At 50.2% G+C, this 20,163-nt stretch overlaps 2 protein-coding genes and 3 non-coding genes across 22 annotated transcripts in view; 1 reads left to right on the top strand and 4 right to left on the bottom strand.

Annotated features, from left to right (window-relative positions):
- The window catches only part of LOC139054862 (uncharacterized), a 156,443-nt gene that overhangs the window by 88,204 nt on the left and 48,076 nt on the right, over positions 1-20,163 (bottom strand). The gene's annotated exons all lie outside the window — the stretch shown is intronic.
- On the bottom strand, positions 6,507-6,670 carry LOC139055030 (U1 spliceosomal RNA). The gene has a single exon (XR_011511622.1). It is a non-coding gene; the product is annotated as a U1 spliceosomal RNA (small nuclear RNA).
- Positions 7,496-7,566, bottom strand: TRNAG-GCC (transfer RNA glycine (anticodon GCC)). The gene has a single exon. It is a non-coding gene; the product is annotated as a tRNA-Gly (tRNA).
- On the bottom strand, positions 13,935-14,005 carry TRNAG-GCC (transfer RNA glycine (anticodon GCC)). The gene has a single exon. It is a non-coding gene; the product is annotated as a tRNA-Gly (tRNA).
- Positions 14,048-20,163, top strand: part of LOC139054863 (uncharacterized) — a 51,292-nt gene continuing 45,176 nt past the window's right edge. For 15 of the 18 annotated variants that reach the window (XR_011511559.1, XR_011511558.1, XR_011511564.1 and 12 more), the window contains exon 1: positions 14,048-14,390. The gene's annotated coding sequence lies outside the window, so the exon portion shown is untranslated. The remainder of the gene's footprint in view (positions 14,391-20,163) is intronic. The other 3 variants (XR_011511569.1, XR_011511567.1, XR_011511560.1) reach the window with 2 other exon arrangements.

Below are 20,163 nucleotides of genomic sequence, written 5' to 3'. Positions count from 1 at the left end.
GCCGCATGTTTGATGCGACCCTACTATTATAAGATATTTACAAGAGTGCTCGGAAAGCGATTACAGGGTGTGGTGACCAGCATAGTAGTCTACATTCATTAGTGATATCGGCCGGTAACCGTCGACAGCTAACAATTTTTCTGGGTCCTCTGATTTAGGTATCAGAACTACGTGCGATGTCCGAAAAGATGGAGGAACCTGTTTTTGCACATATGCCTCCTTAAACAACCGTAACAGGATCTCACTGACATCACTTTTGAAGGCTTTATAAAAGGCCGCTCCGAGTCCATCAAGTACCGGGGACTTGCCTACAACTAAATCATCTATCGCTCCTTCCACTTCGGTGATGGTCAGAGGCCACTCCAGATGCTTTTGAATGTCTTCCTCTAATTGCGGCATGTTTGACAATAAGTCCGTCTTGAATTCTTCTGTGACGTCTTTAACAGTCCCAAATAATTTGCTATAGTAATCAAGAAACGCCTCTGCAATTTTTTGAGGTTGGCTCGTGACCTCGTTCTCGTATTGAATCATCCTGATTTCATTTTGCCTCGCGTATGCCTTTTCGTCAGATAAGGCTCGTTTAGTCGGTGTCTCACACAGCCAAACCCTTTCAGCTCGTGCTCTTATAACTACTCCTTTGAACTTCTCTTCTTCGATAAGCTCGAGCTGGCTTTTCAGTTCTTTTATTTCTTTTGATCGGCTCCCAGGTCTCTCGCTTTCCACGGTGTACAAAAAATCAAGCTCACGTTGCATTTCAATTTCTTTTTTCCTTTCATTAAATTTCTCTTTAGTGGCTTCTTCTATAGCACTGATCTTGACTCCTTGTTTAAAATTCTCCCATAATTCTAGCACGTTGCCATCTTCGGCCTCGATCAAATTATCTAACTTTTCTTTCACGCTTTCACAAAAGGAATCGTTCATTAACAGCCCATCGTTAAACTTGCACAACTACCAGTTAAATTTCGATTTTCTTTCATTGGTACCTACACTAAAAGTTACAAGGCTGTGATCGCTGAACGAGGCGTGTTTCACACTATAGCTGCCACACATCGGAACAAGCTCCAGTGCGACATACCCTCTATCTAGCCTTGCGTGACTTTGCCCTTGAAAATGGGTGAATGCAGGCGTGCCGGTATACAGGAAATGACCGCCGTCGTCCAGATTAGATTCTTGCACTAGTGTGTTTAAAAGTAACGCACTTTTGTCACGCACTGGAAGGTTTTTCACTCGATCGGCCGCGAAACATACACAATTAAAATCTCCTAGCAATACGACTTTCCTGTCACACTATAAATGCTGATTTACTCTCTCAAAGAAAGGCACACGCTCATTTTCAATGTTGGGGGCGTAGACACATATCACGCGCGAACCTGCGCCCCCCCCCAAAAAAAAAATCCACAAAAACCAGTCTTCCACTTTTACAAGACCCCTTCTCTAATTCCCAGGTTGTTTCTAACGAAGATAGCGCACCCCGCGGAACTCCCGACAGCATGTGATACACAAACATTGTATCTATTGCGAAACTGCAGCACCATGCGATCCGTCTGTTCCTCACTTTCTATCTTTGTCTCCTGCACCGCTGCTATATCAACATCTGTTTCTAAGAAAAGCCTGCTGAGCTGGTATCGCCGTTTTCTGGCACAAAGACCGCGGACATTTATAGTAGCAAAACGAAGTGCAGTGTTTTGAGCCATTCTTATGTTTTACGAAGAACAAACGAACCGCATGGTACCCACCTCATGCGTCTGGGGCCAAAGCTGCCTTCGATGTTTGCTCAAACCTTCCGCAGCTGCCATGGCAGCCTTAGGAAGGCACAGTTGATGTCCCTGTCATGGCGTTCCATCGTCCCTTGAGTTTGGCTTGATCACTAGGTGGACTAGAAGAGACGCCGCGAAGCACACGCTCTCGCGGCTACGTCGGCGGCGTCTCCGCCACCCTCCGGTCCGGTGGTAAGTTCAGACGCGGTCTCAGCGTTGACCGCCGAATGATCGCCGCCTTTGGCGGTGGTCCTTCCGAGATCCTTGCAGCCAGGGCCTCATGCTCGTCCAGCGTAGCGTCGTGGCCGCGCTTGGAGACTGAGGCTCCACTTGTTCCTTCGCTTACTTCCATGAAGGCTGGCTCCTCAGGTGACTTCGACGGCGTTGAGGCCTCCTGCACTTTCATGACGGCGGTGGCGTCGCCAGCTGCGTCGGTCAGCTTTCGGCTTTCCTTGTTAACACTTGCGTCTTGGAGCATGTCGGGCGGGGTTAACGTTGCCGCATCAAGTACCTCGAGCTTCGGCGTTGCTTCGCTTGCGGCTTTTTCAGCGTCAGCCTCGTCCATGACGAGTTCCGCGCAGTGTCTTCTCCTCCAACCGGCCCCGCAACACTTGCGTACGTCTTCACGCACTGAGATTCTTCGTGTCCAATACGACGGCAGTGCGTGCAGCGAGGAACTCGGCATTCTCGTCTGATATGGCCCTTACTGTGACACCGCAGGCACAGTGGCGCTCCTCCAGGCGCGACTAGAAGGGCCATGTCACCGGCTACGCGAAGCTGGTGTGGAAGGTCATCGACCGTTATGGAGCTTGAGGCGCACCAGGCGTGTCGTCGACCCCTTGTCTTGGATCCCTTGAACTCTCCACTTTTCCTTCGAGACCTCGGTCACCTTTCCGAACGGAGCAAGCGCTACACGCACATCATCGTCAGCCACATTGAAAAGAAGCCAGTGAAGCTTCAAACGCACGTCCTGGTTTGCCGGATCAATAACCAAACAACGTTGGCCCTTCACCTTCATTTCGCCGCATTCCAAAGCTTTCTTCATCCCTTCCATGCTCTTGAAAGTCACAGCTCATACGTGGCTCATCTGGTATGCCCCCAACGCTACCACTTCAGGGAGAAAACTAAGACGCGCCAACGTGTCCCGGAAATGTTCGACTCGGTAAGGCCTCGACCGGACATCCGCGTGCAAAAATAAAGTATTCAAAACACTACGACCTGATGGCAGAGTAGGCAAAACCACTTCGTATCCCTCGGTATCCACTCCGTCGATCCTGTCACCGCGGCCGCTGTTAGCCGCAACAATAAAATACTCGCGTACACGCAGAATAGTCTCATCTGTATGCCTAAAGGCCATTCGATTTTTTTATAGACTGTGTAAGCTGATAAGCATAAACACATCCCACGGCACTTCGTCTCCGCTATCTGCCGAAAGAAATCGTATGCTGTAAGGCGATGAGAAGTTGCTTTTTTAAGGTTCGTTGCAAGACGTCCCAGTGAAATACAGTGTCTGTGCAGTGAAGGAAAATGTGGTCTATAGTTTCCGATTTTCTGCAGATTAGACAGTTTAGGGACCACGGGACAAATATTCCTTTTTCTTGAAGCCATGACTTTAAGGGCAGTGTGCCAGTGTGCAGCTGAATGCTTTCATTGAAGGCCGCGCCGACATCTTTTTAACACTCTTCAGGACATTCCCCGCCAACACATTGTATGGAACGGTACACCGGTATAGGCAACTAATTGTCCATGAGGTCTTTATAAAGTGGTTTCCTCCTAAATTCAGCAAGATACTGCGCAGAAAAACGAACTTTCATCCATTGAAAAGCGCGCAAAACCTCCCAATGAAAGCCGCGCACCCACACGTTTGACAGGGCTGGATGATACAACGTATTCGGGTACTGCTTCTTTCGGCCGAATTCGCATTACCGTATGCAGGAACGCGTCTTTTTGGTCACGGAGCAACATGAATCTTGCATAAGTTGCCCGAGAAACAAATGAGCCGAACCTAGCCCCCCCCCCCCCTCCCCTTTTCTACGGTCAGAAAGAGATTTGTGCGACTTGTCCTCTCCCAGCTCGACCCCCAAATGAACACTTCGAAAACTCGGTGCATTCTCTGGACTTCGTGCATACGTGGCACAACCATGGGTTTCTTTCTGAGCAACCACTCAGTGCTGCTGCCCCGTTTTTGTTTTCTCTTATTTTCTTAAGAAGGCTCTCGGGCACTACTGTGATGAGCTCACAGTAGAAGCCCGCTGAAAGCAGCCTGTTAATTTGATTCTAAAAAAAAATTACCGACGATTACGTTACTTCCTAATGCGAAATTTGAGCGCAGCAAACTCGGGCGGTGCACATATACAGATCCGCCGCCACCGATCTGGCTCTCTAATTGCCACCGCACAGGGGTTGCATTGGAGGAGGAGCGAAGAAAGGAATTAAGTTCGAGCCGGCGCTTTGACAACCGGAGACTCGCAGGAAGAGGGGGGCGGCGTGTACACCCAGCGGCAAACGATGGGGGCAGAAGCGCGCGCAGCAAGCGGACAACACGATAAAGGGAGGAGGGAAGAGATAGCAGCGACTGACTGATGCCGCTGACGCCGATAGTGAGTCAACCCCAGCTGCGGAGTTGGTTTCAGGGACAACGCCGCCGATGCCGACACAAACAATATGATACCCTCGCTTCCGCAGCGCTAAGAACCAGGTCTAGCCGTGGGAAGGTGGTCACGTATTCGTCGACGTGCCGGGGCCTACGTGAAATAACCGGCGCGTTGGCAACTGAAGAGCACCCTATCCGCCACACAAGAACAGGGGGGGGGGGGACCCTTTCCTCCTCTTTCTGCATGGCGGCGACGGTGTTCTATGCAGTCACGTTATCTTGACTCTCTAGCGGCGTCAGCGGCATCCAGCGGTATCAGTCGGTCGCTGCTAGCGCTGGGGGGATGAAAGGGGGGCGGAGCTGGTTACGAGGCCGACGACAACGCCGACGACGACGCGAAACCCAGGAACGGACGCCAAAGAGCTGCGCTCTAAAACTGTCTTGCATTACATGCAGGCATGATTTTGTAAAAGCAGGTTCCAGGCAGGAACTTGCAATCTCTCTCTTAACTATCTTCGAATGCGCAGAATCATAAGGTAAAAGCTCTTTCTGTGCTCGTGGTGCATAGGGCCAGCAAATATGATGCAGGCCGAACTGCAGTTCAAGACCTAAGAAGTGCAATGAACCGTTAGTAGGAAGTTCGCGCGTGAAAGCCAAACCCTTTCCATATTGTCTAGGAAGGGCTAAAATACTGCTGACTGAATCAGTGCAGGTCCAGGCACTTTATTTGGATACAATTAAAAAGTAAACATATCTAAGTACCCTTTTTCCTGTGTTCATTCTCCATAAGGCGCAACTCTTCCTAAAACGCAGCCACGCACCAATTCGCCCAGCAAGAAGTTCTAAACGTTGTTACGGAAGTTGCTATTTACTTTTCGTAGCTTCGCTCTCCATCACACCAGCTCATGTATGATTGTGTACATAAACATACTGCAAGCTTTCTTTCACCATATTTAAAAATTTTGTTTGGCCTTCTTCTGTTAAAAGTATTTGAACTGTTTTCTTATTTTTTTAGCGTGGTCGTGGCTGCAGTGCTGCTGTCACCCTGCGGGGAGTCGGAACCGCTTGTCAAGCTAATTCCTGAGCTTTCAGGTTCTACTCCTTTCAGTAAAAGGAAATCAAACTGAATTGAACTTCCACCAGTGACAAGCAGAAGAGAGTATTCCCCAACGCAAAGGTTCCGCCAAGCTACTCAAGCGGAAGGGAGTAAGTCCTGAAGTGGTACACCGCTTTTTTTTTTATTATGAGGGAAACAATCATGAGCAATTCCACTCTGTGAAGGTAGATGACCAGCGAAGCTGTTTGACACAGGACGCAGAATGTTGAACAAACGTACTAACACATTTATCGTCCTGATGGGTGGTCATCGTCACTAAAGTACGCACACACATCCTCGCCTCACCACTGTTTTATTTAATGAGTAAGCATTTGTATGCCTACCCAACGAAAAATCTGTCCGTCCCATAAGACAATGAATGGCTCATAGCCCCGTAGGCAAACAAAAAAATCTACCAGAGTATACTGATCCTGAAAATGGTGCCTTTTAATAATTAATTTACTGAATATGCGTATACCAGTGATAAAACGTATCATCATCATAAACACGGTCAACGCCGCAAAACGCTGACGCCGACGCCGACACCCGACGCCGACGACACCGGCTTTTCTGCGACACGAGCTCCTAACGCTATCGCGTTAAAACTTCATTGTAAGAGTGAGGAGTTTGGGGCACGCAGGCTCCCGGGCCCCCGCACGACCCCACTGCACTCAAGCGTTTATGTTGCTTCGGTCCATAACGCTGGCAGCCCGATCAGTAGCCATGGGTTAGCTTTTGCACAGAATGCAGCGATTCTGCATCAAAATTCGGGAGCTGAGCTTTTTTTCGCTGGCACAGAAACGTTGACGGGCACGAAAAAGCCACGAAACCCTAGCCTTAACTAGCTCTGCTGCGCTATTTAGCACTTGAATGTACGCCTAATCCGCGAAGCGCCCCGCTAGTGCGCCACAGAGGGGAGGGGGAGGCACTAGCGTGGCGAGTTCGTGCTACTACGAAAAGCATTGCACAACGCTGCCTGACGTCAGAGCCATGTTGGCAGCGACCCCGCCGAAGTGATACACCTCGAATTAACCAACTATTTTTGGAATTTGACATGGATAGGGGGATAGCGCGAACGCAGTCCCCCACTACCAAAAATTGCATGCCCCATCTGCCCCAGTTTGGGGTAGTGGCAGGGGTCAGCACGGGCGCAGTGCAATGCCCGCGCCTCTCCCTGGGGGCACCGCCTCGCTGATCACGGTTACCCCGGCACCAGGTAAGTATGCCGAGACAGCGTCGCGGCATCGGTGCCCACCCCTGGCGATCCGGCATACGGCGCCAGTGCGGAGTTGACGACGAATGAAGATTACTTTTGTCTCTGAATATAATTCGATGCGCTTTGGAAGGAACTGAAAGCAGCAATGTACATTACAAACGTCTGTAAAGCTAAATTTGACGTCACCTGCAGCTGTACTGGGAGAGGCCGCAATTTCGAGTGATTATCATGCTAGTTTCTGCGAACGTCGCGCCGCCAGAGGCGCCACCGCTGCGGTCGCTCTCGAAGTGGCCTTTTCAAAACATGACTGTTCGTATCAGGCAGCCCGAGGACGTTCTTAAAAACAGTGATCCAGGCAACCGGCGATGGAGACGACCGCTCACAATTTCTGCAAGTGACGACAGCCGAAACGTGTGCGTTAGGATAGAACGATTCGTTTAACTGCTCGATTGCTGTGCGGTCAATTTCTTGAACGCATACCCACTCGGCTTTAATGTATCCTGCGCATTTCGGCAACTGCAGAGTGACATCTAAAAAGAAAACATGAACATGTCTGTGCCCAACACAACGTCCCCAGATGTCCGCGAGTAAGGTACGACACGGTGCGAACGTATCGTCAGCCTGGTTTCGTCTCCTGAACTCGATCGTGACATATTTGACAACGCGTTGGAGTTAGCTGCATGCAGTTTGAGTAACCGCAGCATCACAGATGCAAAATATTGTACAGAAGATGTAAAAATAGGAGTCCAATGATAATAAAAAAAAATCTGGGTGATGAAAGCCTCGACATGACAGGAAAAACACTCACGTTCCATAGAACGTAGGGAAAAAAATGCGTCGGCCGGGAATCGAACCCGGGCCACCCGCGTGGCAGGCGAGTATTCTACCACTGAACCACCGACGCCAGATGGTGGAGTGGTGCCGCCATTCAGTGTAGAGGCATGTGAGCGTCATCATAGATTGCTGTTTTGCGGTCACCTGGCAGCCATCATCATCATCATAAAAACTTTATTGTGAGACTGAGGAGTTTGGAGCACGCAGGCCCCTGGGCCCCCGCACGACCCCACTGCACTCAAGCGTTTATGTTGCTTCGCTCCATAACGCTGGCAGCCCGATCAGTAGCCATGGTCTGCACGACCGGGTCTCCAGAGCGCAGCAGGGTCTCCCAGTCCTCCCAGGTCTTCAGGTGCTCGAGGCCCCGAGGGGGAGGATCCGCCGGGCAATGGGAAAGGAGGTGGAGAGCAGAAGCGCGAGGTTCGGGACAGAGTTTACAGGCTGATGTGAGGAAAAGAGGGTGATAGTGAGAAAGAGTCAGAGGAGATGGGAGAGTGTGAGTTTGTAATCGGCGCCAAAGGGTTGCTTGTCGATTGCTTAGGGATTTGTGCGGTGCGGGGTACAGCTGACGCGCCGCCTTGGAGGCATTCGTCAGCTCGTTGAAAGTGTGCGCGCGCTCCTTCGTGAATCCCGGATCGGAGGCCGCAAGAGCCCGGTTTAAAGAACCTCGGGCTAAGAGGTTGGCGGCCTCGTTACCAGGATTCCCGCAGTGCGCGGGCACCCAAATCAGCTCCACATGACGGGGCGGGGGTGCAACGGGCGAGTCCAGTATGCAAAAAGCAGGGACGTGGACTCGGCCTCGTGCGAAATTTAGGATTGCAGTTTTGGAGTCTGATAAAACATACCGTGCTTCTGTGTTGATAATAGCTAGGGCAATGGCGGCTTCCTCTGCAGCTTCGGGAGAGGTGTCTGGGGGGAGTGTGTGCGTTCCAATCGGAGAGAGAGTGTGATCCACCACGACAGCGACCGCTTCATCACCCTTGCAGGCTGCGTCTACCCATACGGCGTCCGGTTCCGAGCCGTAGTAACGGTGCAGCGCTGTAGCTCGAGCTCTGCGGCGCTTATCGTGGTGGTCGGGGTGCATGTTACGGGGGAGTGGCTTAATGAGCAGTTCGCAGTGTAAGGGTTTTGGTATGGGGCGTAATGTCGGATCGTTGGCTGGTATCCGGATTCCAAGGGAGTGCAGTATGTACCGGCCAGTGTTGGTTTGTGTGAGACGAAGGTATTGTGCTTGGCGGTGCGCGTCTACAAGTTCCCCGATTGAGTTGTGGAGGCCTAATTGTAAGAGTCGGTCGGTAGGTGTATTTATGGGAAGGTGGAGGGCGACTTTGTATGCCCGGCGAATAAGAGCGTCCATGGCGTCAGTTTCACGGCGAGACAGCTTGAGATAGGGGGTGGAGTAGAGTACACGGCTGAGTACAAAGGCGTGAACAAGTCGGCATAGATCACGCTCCCTCATGCCTCTGTGGTGGCCCGAGACCCGGCGGATAAGGTGCGAGATCGCCCCTACTACCCGCCTGAGTCTCCGGAGTGTAGTCGTGTGCTTCCCATCACTCTGGATATGCATACCAAGTATCCTGAGGGTTTCGACCTCTGGTATCGGTCTACCGTCCAGCTCGATGACGATGGGGGAGCAGGGCAAGTTGCGGTTCTTGGGACGAATACACAGCAGCTCTGACTTCTCTGGGGAACAAGAAAGTCCTACGCTAACTGCATAGTTTTGGGTCAGATTGGCGGCTGCTTGGATGGTGTCCTGTATGGCGCCATCACTGCCATGGGTAGTCCATAGCGTAATGTCGTCCGCGTAGAGAGTGTGTTTCAGGTGAGGAACGGTTGCCAATTGTCGTGCTAGGGGGATGAGTGTGATATTAAATAAGAAAGGTGAGAGGACGGAGCCTTGCGGGGTGCCTACGCTTTTTAGTGAGTATGTGGGGTAGGTGAGCGGGCCGAAATGGAGCTCGGCCGTGCGTGCTGTGAGGAATGCCTGAATGTAGGTGTACGTACGTGCGCCCACATTCAGTGGGGAAAGTGCAGTCATGATCGCGTGATGTTCGACGCGATCAAAGGCTTTGGATAAATCCAAAGCCAGGACTGCCTTGGTGTGGCTTGGAATGAGCGGATCGAAGATGTCATGGGTGATTTGCAACATGGCGTCTTGTGTGGACAAATGGGGGCGGAATCCCACCATGCTGTGAGGGTATAAGTCATGGTCTGTCATGTGCTGTGCGAGCCTCGCTGATACCACATGCTCGAAAAGCTTTCCGAGACACGAGGTGAGCGAGATTGGGCGAAGGTTTTGGAGTGTAAGTGGTTTGTTGGGTTTCGGAATAAAGATTACCTTTGCGTGTCGCCAGGACTGGGGGAGAGTGCCCTCTTTCCAGCACTGGTTGAAGTACTCCGTGATGCGAGTAATCGATTGATTGTCCAGATTACGAAGCGTTGTGTTGGTGACCTGGTCGGGGCCGGGCGCGGAATTGGTGCGGAGAGTCATAAGGGCTGCTCTGACCTCCGCCTCTGTTATGTCGGTGTCGAGTTCGGGGTTCGGCCGTCCTGTGTATGAGGGGAGAGGAGATGGTATGCCAGGTGAAGTGTATGTGTCGCGGAGTGTACCCAAGAGAGCATCGGGGTTGTCCATGTGTGTGTGTATGAGCCGGGTGACGTGGTGCTGGGTGGTGTTTTTTGTTTTCGATGGATCGATGAGGTGTCGAAGGAGGTGCCACGCTCTTTTGGTTGTCAGTTTGCCGGCGATGCCGTCGCATACTTGCCCCCAATTTGAGCGGCAGAGCTCCTCCGAATGTAGTTGAATTTGGGATTGTAAAGCGGCTAAGCGTTTCTTTAGTGTTCTGTTATGTTTACCCCGTTTCCACCTTTCTAGGAGGCTGTGGTAGGCCTCCCAGAGGTGGGCGAGTCGGGTGTCTAGTGTCGGGGTGTCTGTGGTGGTTTCAATCAGCTGCGTGTGGTGTTGGATGTCAGTCTGAAGTGAGTCTACCCAGTCGGTGATGTCGGTGATGGGGTTGTCAGGGAGGGCAGTCCGCGCGGTGCGGAGAGCGTCCCAGTTAATGAGTTTGTGTGTCATGTAGGTGTGGCGGGGTGGTTTGAATGGGACAGTGACTTGTATAATGTAATGATCACTGCCCAGTGTGTGTTGTGTTCTCGTCCAGGTCACATCACGGAGGGAGCGGCTGATCACCAAATCCGGACTAGTGTCCATGCTGACACTGTTGCCGATTCGCGTAGGCATCTGAAAGTTGTTGTGGACGGAAAGTTGGAGGTTCTGCATGAGCAGCCAGAGCCTGCGACCTCTGTGTGTGGTTGTTTTATATCCCCAGTCAGTGTGCTGGCTGTTGAAATCCCCACCGATTAGTACGGGGTGCTTCCCTGCTAGGCGGTACAACTCTCGGAGGAGGGAGTCCAACGAGGCCATCGGTTGGGATGGGGGGTGGTAGATATTGGCAATAAAGATGGATGGGAGTGTATGTGTATAATGGATAATTTCGGTGATCACGCAGGGCGTCTCTGACGTGATGTAATGTGTCTTGTGTGTTAAGTTGCGGTGCACAAGTGTGGACGCCCTGGGTCTGTTTGTGGTGTCAGAGTGTGTGGAGTTGTAACTGGGGAGTGTGGCCTGAGTGGCGGGATCTTGGAGAAGAAGGACTTGTGGTGTCGGGGAAAGTGTAGGAAGTAGAAGCTGCAGGGGCGCGCGCTTGCCCCGGAAGCCGCGGCAGTTCCAGGTTATGATGTGAAGGGAGTTATTGTTGCCCCGTCCCGCCATATTGGAGCTTAGAGGGATGGATAAGAGGGGCTAGTCTCGCGTCTATTGGGATGTGGGGTTCCATGGCAGTTAGTTGTGCTGTGGGGAGAAGGGGGGTAGAGAGCGGAGGGAGCTGCGTGAGGCGTGCTTCGAGGAGGTTGACCATTTTCTGAAGCATAGATTCCATGCAGCGTTCCAAGTGCGTCTCCACTTTCGTAGTGAGGTCAGTGATGAGAGTATTGAATTTGCTTTCGAGGCGAACCTCAATCTCTTTGAGTTTTTTGTCAAATTGGTCGGAGAGGTCTTTCAATTTGGAGTCGACATCGATCGGCTCGGAGGTGAGGGGTGGGGGAGTGATACGTTGTTTTTTTGAGGGGGGTGATTGAGAGGTAGCGGTGTTGGTTTGTGATAGAGTAGGAGGTGAAGTTGGGGGGGAGTGAGAAAGAGTAGGAGAGGGAAGTGAGCTCTGAGTGAGGACTGTGAGGCGTCTTACCTCCTCCCGCAGGGCCCGGAGCTCCCGTTCGTTGTGGTCCGGAGTTTTCTGGGCGGGGGCAGGCGGCGCTTTTCTTGCACGGTCGGCCCAGGTGAGGTCCTGCTGGGGCTTGTGGCTACGGTCACGTGAAAGGGAGCGCGCAGTGCTTGCACTGCGCGATGACTTTCGCGGGGCTGGCTTCTGCTCCCGGGTTCTTGACTGGTGTCCGGTGGTTGGCTGGGTGCGTGGTGGCGGGCGTGCATACCGGTACTTACATTGAATATTCCCAGTATGATGCTCGTCCCCACAGACAATGCACTTGGGTGTACAGGTTGGGGGTTCCGTTGGCGTGTGCTTGTCACCGCAATTGTGGCAACATCCGCTAGTTGGGACGGGACAGACATCCTGGCGGTGTCCGATACGGCGGCAGTTGTAGCAAGTCTCCATTTTTGGTCGATGAGGAAAGCAAGTGTGAATACCCGCCCAAAAGCGGACAGCCTTTGGCAGGGGGCCGGTGGCGAAAGTGATAATAATGGATCGCTTTTTCCCGAAGGACCGAGCGTCAATAATTGGTAGTTCAGGATTGAAGGGAACAAGTCCTTTCAGGATTTCACCGTGCGACTCATCATTGTAGGCCATGTGAATGACGCCCCTCACGGCATCATCGGGCGGAGCGAGGTATGCGGTGACATCAGTTGCGCTCGTGCCGATGCGGATTGACGTCATTTGGGTATAAGCTCGAGCTCGAGCCTCCTCTGGAGTGCTGATCGTCAAGGTATTGTTCGTTGGATGCAGCCGCACCTGGTCCTGAGCGAGCGCTTCCTGCAGGTGGATTTTGGTCGCATCACAGATTGCTGCGAAGAGCGTTCGAGGGGTCTCCTTGGTTATGTCCAAACCGCCGCGTGGTCGGACAACAATCTTGAAGTCTCCCCGCGGGAGCTGCGGGAGAGGCGCGTGTCGCGTACGGAGCGGGCGCTGCGCAGCTGGCGGCGCCGCAGCTCGGGATATCTCGGCGGTTGAACGGCCGTCGCCGCCCTTGGGTTCCGTCTGGGGAGAGTGAGTGGCAGGCGCGGGGCGGTGCTGTTTGCGGAGACGCAGGACGGTCTCCCATTCCCCGTTTAGGGCTTCGGCGGGGTCGATGTCGGTGCCGTTTACTTGGTATTCCATGGCTGGGTGGGCTGTGGGGGTCACGGACGCTAGGCCTAAGACAGGCGTAGCCTCAGCGTGCACCAGGCAGACGGAGAAAAGGCCGATAAATCCGACCCGGGCGGGATAATGACACCCAGGCGGGCTCAAAATGGGCGGCTCACCTTCCCGGATACGATGGTGGCGATGTTGAGAGGCTCAAGTCGAAATGACCGGTCGCTGTGGACTTCGAAGGAGGAGCCCATACACAGCGCGTCCGCTCGCAGCGATACCGAAACCACCTCTCCCCTGGCAGCCACAGAAGTTATCTAGGAGACTATGGTGTCTTCTAATCAAACTTAGGCATGGTGGCTGTCGCCTGGGGGCTAAGTACACTCGCCAGCTGAAGAAATGAATTTGCTGTTCGCCGTGGTGACCACTACAAGAATAGGGGTGTTGAGTAGACCGTGCAAACTACCTTTCAGTTCGAAGATCGAAGAAACATGTGAGCCACCAGCAGTAATAATTAGATTGAAGAGCAGCTGAACAAATGAATACACTTACTGAGAAAAGTGTGGCCCTGTGCATAATGATACACATTGGCACATTGCGTCTGGGTCTTTTGTCTGAACTTCCAATAGCATGATTTGCCGCAAACTTAATTGGCCCGGACGAATTTTTCGTTGTAAGTGCGAAGCTTTAACATTCTTTACGACTGACCCTCGGACTCCCTGAGAGGTGATGATTTAATGCGAACCACCCTACCTTGTCTCAGAATAGCTCTGTAGAGAGAAATTACTTCTCCAAGGTTTCTTTCTTCCCCCTCCCCCTCTTACACACTGAATGACGATGATTGTAAGGAAGTAGCAGCGACGAAGGCGATGTAGCCGTCTTCATTCGTATGGCAAAAAAAAAAAGAAATCAGGCCATGAAAGCGTCAACATGACAAGGGAAATAAGGTAGACACTAGAAAAAAAAAGAGAAGCTAGTTTGAGGAACTGCAGCCTGGTAGACGCAAAATATTCCACAGAATAGGAGTGGAATGCTAATATCAAATGAAAAGACACTGACTCGAATGTAGGAAAAAAAATGCGTCGGCCGGGAATCGAACCCGGGCCACCCGCGTGGCAGGCGAGTATTCTACCACTGAACCACCGACGCGATTGCAAGGCCATATTGTGCGCATGTCTTTTAGCCCTTAGAATGGCAGGAAATCGCCAAACAAGCACACGTGCTCTGCCAACAATATTTATTGCCCCGCGTGCCCAAATAGAATGTTTCTTTTCTGAGCGGCAACGTTCGACCCATTCAGCTCGTTCCGCTTTGTGAACCTGCACGCAGCACATGCAATGCATGTGTGACGTGCCTTCCTCCTTGCGTACGGTTTGCTAGTTTAAAGGTGCGTACGTACTTGGACAGAAGCAGTAAGCACTACTCGTACGAAGAACCTTGTTACATAATATATTGGCGCGTTCGCCGCGCACGATAGAGACATCCAGCGCAACGACGACCTGCAAATCTACTCACACGGAACAGAACCCCGCAGGTAAGTTACAAATATTCTCTGGCGAGTGAATTGTGCACAGACGGAGACTGTAGCACTGGGACGGGACCCAGAGCCAGCCCCCCAATCCTTCGCCGTGCGGCAATGACTGAGCGAGCCAGAGCGCCGGTTCCGCTTTATGTGCACATACTCCCCCGCGGCCGGCATGTGTTCCGGCCACTGCTTCAACGTAGCAAAGACGGTAGACCTTCTGGACGAGCCACACTTTATCAGGGAGCGAGCCAGCATCAGCATGCTCGCAAAACGTTGTCGCGACCAGGAAAAAAATAATAAATAAATAAACGTAATTCGGCCTATTTTCCACAGGAGAACTAGGCTCCTGTAACGTATGTTTAACGTAATTATTACACAGAAAACAAACAAACAAAGCAATGCAGGTGCTTTTGGTCGCATTATGACGAGGGCGCGGACTGCACGTACTGCGCTGGAGATGCAAATTTTGCGTGCGCATCAGCCATCTGCCTCCGCGCTCTCAAATCACCGATTTGTTCCGAAGCTCTTCACTTTTTACGGCATCGTTGAACTGGGAATGCACTTGGTTCCAGTTCAACTGGTTTATGGAACAATTCCCAGTTGGTCCCCATTGTAACTGGTCCCAGTTGGTTCCCATTGTAACTGGTTCCAGTTCATCCCCTTTGCCACTAGTCCCCAGCTGAACAGTTCCAGTTCCTATTGCAGCTGCTATCGATTGTGCAATAGGGATAGTGAGCCATGGCCAGCAGGAACAACAGGTACACACTTACAGATGGCATTCAAGCTGGCCATACCTTATATACATCTTTTTGGTTGCTATCACATGTCGCTAAGAACCAGCCGTTTCAGTGAACCTTAAGCAGCCGAAGCAGCTTGGTGTTGAAGCTTGAGATTTACTGGAACACTTGCAGCTTGTGTTTAGTGATGAAACATCTTGAGTGCTTCCTTGAAAACATGGCACACGTTGACACATTTCGTAGCTCTGGCACATCACCATCTCAAAGAAATATTTATATGCGTTCAGTAAAAAAAGCAATCACTACTTCATGCAAGTAATTCTACCAAAAATTTTACTTTTGCATCATATCCATACTGGTGTATCAGTAGCTCTGATAGACATAATACAGTGTGACCTGATGCAAAGCCGAAACTGCCCTTGAACAGAAGCTATTGGCCAAAGAAAGAGTATGCGATGACAAATAACTCTTGTTTAGCAGTAACTAGAGCTTTTAGTATGAGTACATCATGACACAATTCCCCACTGAGATAGCACTGTTATACCGGGGCAAGGACTTACGGAGTCGCCATCTGTCGGAAGCGCCTCCCTTGCGTAGTACGAGGGATCATGCGGCATGCTCCTCACAGGTTTCGCTTACGGCACTCAATGATAACACCACGTGGCAGCCCTCCAGGACATTTCTGTAAGTACTCTCAAAACGAGGCAAGTTTTTTACTGTCGAAATAATAATCTTGGGCAAACTGAAAGAGAATGGTTTACACACGCTATCTCTTTACCGAATTCGTACACTGAATGTCACTGAGCATGGTCGCCATGATGAAGCCTCCCAAACAGGCTTCTTGCGTGAAAGGTAGGCAAGCGTTGTGAGCAAAGCATGCGAAATATGCTCTTATAGTGGGCTGTCTGTATAACTAAATGGAGTATAACAGAATGAGGCCTCAATGCAGCGATTGCACGGGTTCGCGGTGACCGACTGCATGCCTGCATCTATGTACGCGCACAATGTTTCCCTTTCACTGCGAGCGTGTTTTTGCATAGTGCCATGAGCTTCAGGCAGCAGCATATGAGCATTTGACAGCACACAAGCAACCACTGTTGCGTGGAAACTATAAGAGCTGTTCAAAAATAATTTCGTTATAACAACGGACTTCGACACCTACCAGGCCGGCTTGGATGTCCCGTCACGATGACTGAATCTTTTTTTTTCTTAAGTCTTGGATGTTTAAATACCATTATTTATCTAGTTGTGTCGCACTGCATGTTTATCGGTCTTCTCAGCGTGCGATTTCCTGCTGCTTCTTTTTCGTAATCCAGTGCATCAATTCATAACACAAACATGACCATATGCCATGCCTTTATTTATAAGCTTCTTGCCGCTCTCTTTTCATTCCAGTGAACTTGCCAGTATCTAGCATCAACAAGTTCATAGACCAAAACTTCATGACGTTAGCGGGGCAGCACGCGGGCGAGCGTCTCAGTGTGCACTTTCTGCTACTCACCTAACATCGCAGCCCCGATGCTGTATTAGAAATCTTCCTCGCATCTGTGCTTGCTGTACACTCGAGTTGAAGCCGATGACTATCTGCCGGTTTTAAGTTTCGTGAGCCAAGCTTCCCACAGCTTCTTGTCTTGCGGCTACGTGTGAATAAGGCTGATACCGGGCTCCGTTGCGAACGTGCGGCACTAACAGTAGCCTACCATGCTGCACGCCTTCAATGGCAGCCACTACCTATTATACTGCTTTCAAGTGTTGTCATGCAGGCACCCAAGGCAGGAAAGTTTCACCACTTAATCAGAACCACAGTGCAGGTGGGACTTTAACCTTCCGTTTTCAGTTCGCTTCAGCGCCTCCGAAGCAGCCGATATTGCTGCTGTGTCCACATGATCCTTCATGCCACGTCACACTGACGGTGGCGCCAGCTTTTCCAGTAGTCGCCCCAAATATCAAAAACCTCGCAAGAGACATTTTTCTGATCAAGTATTCAGAAGTGTGAGATCCTATTTCATGTGCCCTTGTATGCGATCAATGTTTTGTGCAAATTTGAATGCCTACTTAAGAAAAAAAAACATTTCATTATGAGCGCGCCTTGATCGAATGTGCCTGTAACAGCGAGCGGAGCTCCATGTACACCCAAGTGTTCATTAATTGTCATATCTACAACTGAAGTAAAAATCTTGCACGACAATCTTTTTAATTCAGATCATGTTTTATCCAAAGCTTATGCTTCTGAATTCTGCACCACTAACACAGTCAGCTGAGTTTGTGCTCTGACTTTTTCCAATAAAAATAATTCAGAGACATAACGTATGAGCTGTCTCATGCTTTGTAGCTCTTGTACATCACCATCTAATCTTTACGCAAACAGATATTATGTTTGCCAGAGCTTTTTATTATTATGCCAGAGCTTTTTTCTTTTATTTTCTTGCCTTAATATAGCCTGCACATGGATCAAGTTTGGGAATACGCACTTGCAGCACAAGCACACCCTGTATGCGCTTCTGTTACACGTTAGAGCTACAGATGCAATAGCTTGCATGAGTCAATATGCTTGATACTTCATGTGCTATTCAAAACATAAGTCTTGCTCAACACTGGTTCATATTGACACGTGTACTCGTTTACCCTTTTCTCGGGGACTGCGCTCACCTGCTAGCAGCTTAAATTTATCGCTCAGCGCAAGACGTGCCTGCATGATTGGAACTTACTTGAATGTTATAGTTGATTCTATGTTCTCGCCAAACTTAACCAGATTGTATGCGCAACACGAATTGTGTAGTACTTTCTGGAAGTCATGCGAGCACTACCGATTACGCTGGAACCTTTGGCGAGTGATGCAAGACAAACGATGTGTTTGACTCGCAGATAATGGGGCTCAAAAACAAGCACCAAACTCGCAACCATTGTATGTGTACAAACGTCACGTAGTACAACACTTGAGTCAATGACAGTGTGCTGGAGTATTTACACCTTTGTGATAAAGAACCCCTTACAATCGAATCATAAATAAGTGAAACATATAATTACCTCCTAATGGCAGAATCAAGACCAGGGAAAACGGCGCACGTCAATCCATACCAATGTGTCCACAAAGCTGCGTAGTCAGTGTTAAAAACAGGTGCCATCTGTTGGCCTGTAGTCATGCCGTCTTCCAAAGGTGAAAATGTCCGGCACTAATACTACTGCATAAATAAGGTTACACAGGCAATGACACTACACGTTCCTCTTGAAAATTCATCTTCACAACAGTGCACGCCTCGCTCCATGCTACCGCATTCTAGTACACTCTACTCCATGCCTAGCTCAACTAGCTTGCTGTCAATATGGCTGCTGAACTACGCTGTCACGTTTCACCGGTTTCACCTTTGCGATTCAGTTTCTCGCTATTAATACAATTACACTTTATCTGAGGTAACAACTTTATTTTACCTTTATTTGAACTAATTTCATTTTATTGCTATATCATTATTATTGTTTGAGTCATAGAGGTTTGAGCCAAACATGACAAGATGCGCAACAAATGCCTTTTTTTTTTTCAAAATGGCAGCTGTAGTGGTCATGAATGCATAGTAAGCTTGCGTTATGTAGCTCTATGCGTTGCAGAGCACTTTCTTTTCATTTTTGTCGTAGGGAAGTAATCGCTGTGCTGCAAACACCAGCTGTTTCCACCAAATATCATTCAGCTCACTAGCGCTTAGCTAAGCAACAACGTCAGCTAAACAAAGTTGGTGCAACATTACCGTAACACCGCAGTGTCGGTCAGGCATGCAGCGTAATGTCACGAGACGAACCAATGCCTCATTGGACAACTAAAGATAAGGGCCAAGTTTCACAAATTTAGTGCGCTGAAACTATAGCACGCTGTTAAGAACGGCCCGATGACGCACAAGTTTTGCCTGCCAGTTGCGACAGCGGGCGTCAACTTTTCCTGGAGCGCCGCCGCAAACCTCTAGCTACGGCGTCACTAAGTCGACTTTGTGTGGACAATACGCGCATCCTCGACTCTCCGTTGCTGGAGCAGAGTTTGACGAAGCAGGCTTTGTGCCTGAACCCGCCACTGCGGACCTGATCTGCTATGAGCGGGGGAGTTGCCGCGGGAACGTCTACGGAGACCCCTTCCCACGCGCCGATCAAGACGCAAGACAATGGGCAGGCGGCGGGCACGCTGCAGGGGTCAGATCAGGGAATAAAATGCGCCTACGGTGCCTGGTCGTCTCGCCTATGGTGCATGGTCAACTTGTTTACGGTGCCTAGTCAAACGTTTTCCCTCACCTTGGGATCAAGGGAGGACCGAGTGTTTATAAACCGCTGTTGTGCGGCTGCTCAGAGTGCTTTCTCAAGCAGTCATGTTAGACTAACATACTTTTCCCTCGCAGTCATGCTAAACTCATGAACTGCATGTTGATACTGTAAACAAACCCATATTCCTCGTTCTCGATGAGAAGCAGTCCTTCCCTTCATCAACGTCCTCAGCGTGGAGAAGTTGGATGACGGCATGGGCCAGCTACCGTCTAATTCGTGCCTGACTCCAATGTTGACGAGTTACGAGCGATGGGATTGAGCCCCCAATCCTAACAATGCGTACATGCCAAGGCAATGTGCTCCGCATTAGTGCAACAGGATCCTGCATGATTCAATTATCCATATAAATAAGCCTTTTGTTGAATGAATTCCATCTCCAATGTTGCACTCGTTGCAGTATCATATCACTTAACTCATCTTCTTCATGTTAACAGTTGTACGAGTACTTGTCAAGGTATCACTTGGATCCCAACTACTACCAGTTGCTACTATAAAAGTGGTCAAAGTTCCAGTTGGAATCGAAATGGAACTACTTGCTACCAGTACAGCTGGTTAAGGTTCCAAATGGATCCCAACTGGGACCATTTGCTTCCAATACAATTGGCGATGGTTCGAGTTGGAATCGCAACTGAAACCAGTTGCTTTCCAGTTAGCTTGTAACTGGAACCAGTTGCATCCCAGTAGGTTTCTAACTGGTACCAGCTGTTTTCCTACTGGAACCAGTTGGTCCCAGTCAATGCCAT

The sequence above is a fragment of the Dermacentor albipictus genome, chromosome 1 (genome assembly GCF_038994185.2).
Source record: "Dermacentor albipictus isolate Rhodes 1998 colony chromosome 1, USDA_Dalb.pri_finalv2, whole genome shotgun sequence".
Taxonomy (NCBI): Eukaryota; Metazoa; Arthropoda; class Arachnida; order Ixodida; family Ixodidae; genus Dermacentor; species Dermacentor albipictus.
This window is presented reverse-complemented; position numbering and strand designations above follow the sequence as displayed.